Source organism: Podarcis liolepis (assembly GCF_965112155.1).
Source record: "Podarcis liolepis genome assembly, chromosome: 11".
NCBI classification, from domain to species: domain Eukaryota; kingdom Metazoa; phylum Chordata; class Lepidosauria; order Squamata; family Lacertidae; genus Podarcis; species Podarcis liolepis.
Window position 1 is genome coordinate 55,126,803 of NC_139565.1, and position 6,315 is coordinate 55,133,117.

A 6,315-nucleotide genomic window follows, 5' to 3' on the forward strand; every position below is an offset into this window, starting at 1 on the left:
CCATTCTACCACCCTTGGAACATTGTCTGGATGAAGCTGCAGAATGGGCGAGGGATAACAAACTGAGCTTGACTCCTGGTGAGATGAAGCCTCCTGGTGAGATGGAGGGTGGTGGTTCCTGTGCCCGGGAGACTGGCCATTTACCTGCCCTGGATGGGGTTGCTCACCCTCTGAAAGAACAGGTTTGTAGTATGCGGCCGGAGGGTGGATTTTGGCAATATGGTGCCCCGAGCAAGGACAAAATTTGGCACCCCAGTCCCAAAGATTTTCACAATAATTCCTTTTGGTACAGTTGCTTTTTTTGATGCATCTTATCAGTAGGTACCCATATAAATAAAGGTTTTATTATTAACCACCTTCCCCATGATGCAGCAATTTTGCCGCTTGAGGTTCAGGTAGACTTAGACACTTCAGGGGCAAGAAGTGTCTTTTATCAGCTACAGTTGGTGCTTCTTGGCCATTCTTGGAAAGGGTAGTGGTGGTGACTCAGGCACTGGTCACCTCAAGACTTGACTATTGCAATGCACTCTATGTGGGATTATATTGCACCTGGTCCAGAAGCTCCAGTGTGGTGTAGTGGTTAAGAGCGGTAGTCACGTAATCTGGGTAACTGGGTTCGCGTCTCCGCTCCTCCACATGCAGCTGCTGGGTGACCTTGGGCCAGTCACACTTCTTTGAAGTCTCTCAGCCCCACTCACCTCACAGAGTGTTTGTTGTGGGGGAGGAAGGGAAAGGAGATTGTTAGCCGCTTTGAGACTCCTGAAGGGGAGTGAAAGGCGGGATATCAAATCCAAACTCTTCTTCTTCTTCTTCTTCTTCTTCTTCTCCAGCAGGTGCAAAATGATGCAGCCAGTCCATTGATGGGGATAGGTTATCACTAGGAGCTGCTGGTGAAGGGTCAGTAATTAATCATTATCATCTTCACAAGTGCTTGAAAGCTTGCAGTGACCACCCATGCTATTGGGTCAGGTTCAAGTTTCTTGTATTCATTTTGCAAGGCCCTTAACAAGTTGGATCTAGGATATCTTAAGCGCTGATGGATCCCTGATATCCCTGCCTGATCACTGAGACATTTAGGGGAGTCTCAGTCGGTGGTCCCCCATAGCTCAGGTGCATTGCTCACAACTGAAATCATGATCTACATTGGCACCTAGTACGTTTCCGAGCACAATTCAAAGCGTTGGTGCTGACCTTTAAAGCCCTAAACGGCCTCAGTCCAGTATACCTGAAGGAGCATCTCCACACCCATCATTCTGCCCGGACACTGAGGTCCAGCTCCAAGGGCCTTGCTGCGAGAAGTCAAGTTATGGGAACCAGGCAAAGGGCCTTCTCGGTAGTGGCACCTGCCCTGTGGAACGCCCTCCCACCAGATGTCAAAGAGAAAAACAACTACCAGACTTTTAGAAGACATCTGAAGGCAGCCCTGTTTAGGGAAGCTTTTAAAGTTTAACAGACTATTGTATTTTAACATATTGTTGGAAGCCGCCCAGAGTGGCTGGGGAAACCCAGCCAGATGGGTGGGGTATAAATAATAAATTATTATTATTATTATTATTATTATTATTATTATTATTATTATTATTATTATCATCTCCTCTGATGGTCCATTGCCTCTTCCTCTGGGGTCAGCCCTGGGTATTTTGCCATCTGAGATAAAGGAGAAGGTGGGACATAGGAAGTGGCCTTGTATAAGCTATTGTTCCATCTAGCCTATATAGTCTAACTGGCAACAAATCTCTGGAGGACATTCTCAGCCATACCTGGAGATGCAAAGGTTTGACCCTGGGACCTTCTGCATTCAAAGAAGATGTTCTACCATGGAGTTACAGCCCTTCTCTAATTCCACACACACAAGCCTGGTTGAACTGGCTCTTAGGTCACTGGTGATGTAACCCAAGGACAGCAGATTAGTCTGTGGGCAGTCTGTTTGGCAAAGCTCTGTCTTCTCCATGCCTGCAGCCACAGCTGCCTGCAGTGGTAGCCTTACCCTGCCTTGCCCAGCTTTGCCTTTCTCCCATTGGTCTTGGCACCTGGCCCAATCCCTCCATTGTTTTGGTATCCTATATCACCCAAATTGGGTGATGTAAAGGTTCTCCACCCACAGAATCCATGCACTCTCTGCAACTCCGGACTCTCCCACCATCCCAGCTGGGATAGGTGGTTCCCAACACACCCTTATTCCACCGGTTTATACTTCTGCTAGCTTCCAGAAAGGAACATGCTCTAACAGAACCTTTCATTTGCATCTGTGCTACTGCTAGTTACCATCTTGTTGACCTGGTTTGTCCTCTAGCGCACATCAATCAAAGTATACCTATATGTCACAAGATGCCAGGCTAGTAAGTGGTCCCACACATACCTTAATAAAAAGGTAAAGGGACCCCTGGCCATTAGTTCCAGTCGTGGCTGACTCTGGGGTTGCGGCGCTCATCTCACTTTATTGGCCGAGGGAGCCGGTGTACAGCTTCCCGGTCATGTGGCCAGCATGACTAAGCCGCTTCTGGCGAACCAGAGCAGCGCACGGAAACGCCGTTTACCTTCCCGCCGGAGCGGTACCTATTTATCTACTTGTACTTTGACATGCTTTCAGACTGCTAGGTTGGCAGGAGCAGGGACCGAGCAACAGGAGCTCACCCCGTCGCAGGGATTCGAACCGCCAACCTTCTGATCGGCAAGTCCTAGGCTCTGTGGTTTAACCCACAGCGCCACCCACGTCCCCTAAATCAAATACATCAATACAAAATACTTAACAAACCGAGGTTCTGCCCCCCGCTTAACACAAACCCTGCCGCCCCCCCATAAATCCTGGCTATGCCCATGATTGCTCTGCTTTCCTTTGGGCCACACTGGTAAGGCTGGGGGGGGGGCGTCTTGTGTCATCTAGGCAGCCCAGGACCTCCACACACCCTGGCCAGGCTTGCACCTCCAGGAGGTCACTTTGGTGCTGCTAAGGCAGCAGTTTGACTTGACCCACAGAGGCTCACTCCATTATCTCTCGAGACAGGCAGATGCCCAAAACAACCGCAACATAGCTTGGATAGTTAAAATTCTCGTTCTAACCTAATTAATCTAGAGCCGTACTTGCTCCTTTGTTCTCAGAGAGGAGTTCCAGGGTGATTGCTTATCTTAAGGTCCGGGAGGAGGAGGAGGAGGAGGAGGAGGAGGAAGAAGCTGTAAACAGGATGCATCCGTCTAAACAACAGAGAGATAAAGAGAGAAGGCAGCATAGAGATAAAGCGACAGGGACAGTACAGTGGTACCTCGGGTTACATACACTTCAGGTTACATGCGCTTCAGGTCACACACTCCACTAAGCCAGAAATAGTGCTTCAGGTTAAGAACTTTGCTTCAGGATAAGAACAGAAATTGGGCTCCGGCGGCGCGGCGGCAGCAGGAGGCCCCATGAGCTAAAGTGGTGCTTCAGGTTAAGAACAGTTTCAGGTTAAGTACAGACCTCTGGAACAAATTAAGTACTTAACATGAGGTACCACTGTACTGGAATCAGAGGTTCCTCACTGTGTCTTAACTCCATGAAAGCTTCTCTTCTGCAAGCTGAGTTGCACCTAAACTTCCAACTTAATCTCTCACTTTCGCTAGCCCACCTCCCTTACAGCCCTTGCTCTGCCCCCTCCCTTGGTGCTTTCGCTTCACTGGAATGTGTCCTTGAGTTGTAACTTCTGCCAATAGCTTTCCTGGCTGAAGGATAATACTTATTTCATTTACGAATTGCTTGCCTTAAGGCAACCTGAAGAGATTTACAATGGTTGTGCAGATATAAATGTACAGTATATCTCTATCATCTATCTATCTATCATCTATCTTTCTATATGTGTAGAAACCTTTAACTATTGAGTGGCTGGAATGTAGCCTAAGGTAGAACATTCAGGGTCATAACCATTGCTCTGCCGTATTTTGTCTCTGCTCCCCCCCCCCCATCCCTGGCATGCGGCCTCTTGAAGGCTGCTCATGAGGAATGCGGCCCTTGAGCCGGAGAACAGTCCCTACCTCTGCTGTACAGCAAATCTCTGTTCCCAAGGACCAAGCAAGCAGATAAGAAGTTGCAGTTCCTGCATCCTACAAAATGTGTCACACCTCTGCTATGTCTTTATCAACCGGCTGTGGCTGCAACATCAGTGTTTTACGCTTGGAAACAACAACAGGAAGAAGACACACAGTCTTAGGAAGGCCTCTTGCTCCCTCTGCTTTCTCTGTTTGACGAGGGTCCCTGCATCAGTTCCTGGGGCTGCAGCAGTCTGAAATTGCCATTCATTATTAGTCGTGCATGATCGGCCTTGTCTGTGTTTGCAAGAAACAGAAGGCAAACTCGGGTGCTTGGTAGTTGCATCTGCCGAGGGGCAATTGCTGCCCACACTTTTCCTACCCACAAGGTCTGAAGGGGGATAGCAAATGAGCTTGGGTGACTGCTGCTACCGTCTTCTCTGGGACCAGGAACCCTGAGGTTCCCGAGTGTGCGAAAGCTTATAACTGCCAGCTGACCGTATTGTAAACTAACTGCCTTGAGTCTCTGTCAAGAAAAAAGGTGGGGTATAAATAAATATATAAATGGCCTCGGTCCAGTATACCTGAAGGAGCGTCTCCACCCCCATCGTTCTACCCGGACACTGAGGTCCAGCGCCGAGGGCCTTCTGGCAGTTCCATCCCTGAGAGAAGTGAGGTTACAGGGAACCAGGCAGAGGGCCTTCTCGGTAGTGGCGCCCGCCCTGTGGAACGCCCTCCCACCAGATGTCAAAGAGAACAACAACTACCAGACTTTTAGAAGACATCTGAAGGCAGCCCTGTTTAGGGAAGCTTTTAATGTTTGATGTATCACAGTATTTTAATATTCTTTTGGAAGCCGCCCAGAGTGGCTGGGGAAACCCAGCCAGATGGGCAGGGTATAAATAATAAATAATAATAATAATAATAATAATAATTATTATTATTATTATTATTATTAATATATAACAACAACAGTACAGTGGTACCTCAGGTTACGTACTTAATTCGTTCCGGAGGTCCATTCTTAACCTGAAACTGTTCTTAACCTGAAGCACCACTTTAGCTAATGGGGCCTCCTGCTGCCGCTGTGCCGCCGCTGCACAATTTCTGTTCTCATCCTGAAGCAAAGTTCTTAACCCGAGGTAATATTTCTGGGTTAGTGGAGTCTGTAACCTGAAGCATCTGTAACCCAAGGTACCACTGTATACAATTAATAAACAGCTGAATGGAATGTGGTGTGGTAGAATTCCAAGGCGGTAGAATGGACTGACTCACTTTAGGACGCAGGTGGAGGCTCACATTTTAGGAAATTTTATTACACACACACACACACAAACACAGTCCTTTTTTCAGGGGGGGACACAGGGGGATGCTCCTGCAGGCCAATCAGATTGCTGATTCATTTCATCCAGGAGCCTGATTGGCTGCTCCTGCAGGCCAATCAGGTCGCTGATTCACTTCCACCTGGAGCTGGATTGGGTGGCTCCTGTGGACCAGTCAGACTGCTGCATTCTGGATCCTATTGTTCTAGGATTCAGCTCAGTACATAACAATACCCCTAAACATTTTGTGAATCCAAGGGGAGAAGTAACAAAATGTTTTTTTTAAAAAAAATAGTTTCTTCTCTAGCATGGTGAAGCGTCAGTTCCGTTGCTACCCCCGATGGCAGCCTCATTTCTTGTCACCGTGTTTGCTGAGTCTCAGAAAGAAGCGAGCGTTTAATGAGTTGGAATCTAGCACAGTGATTGGTTAGTTCCGTTGTATTTACTGTATTTATTTTCCCCAGTTGGAACTATAAAAGGTGATTTTCTTGAGTCAAAATGAGAGTACCCCTAAACATTTTTAAAGAAAGAAAGCACTACATAGATAGAGATAGAGATAGTTTTTTTGGCGTTTTGGTATAAACAAAGCTCAGCAAATTTCAGGGTGTCTTGATTTTTACTTTTTGAAATACGGAAACCCTATATGTGATTTAGTTAACAATTTCCACTTAGGACCAATGGAGTCCCATAGATGAACAGGGTAAAGAAGGTGAGCAACGCATAGCAGGCAGTACAATGGTACCTCGGGTTACATACGCCTCAGGTTCCAGCTTGTCAACATCCTTATTAAACTGTGGTGCCCAGAACCGGACACAGGACTCCAGGTGTGGTCTGACCAAGGCAGAATAGAATGGTACAGTGGTACCTCAGGTTACATACGCTTCAGGTTACAGACTCCACTAACCCAGAAATAGTACCTCGAGTTAAGAACTTTGCTTCAGGATGAGAACAGAAATCGGGCTCTGGCAGCGCGGCGGCAGCAGGAGGCCCCATT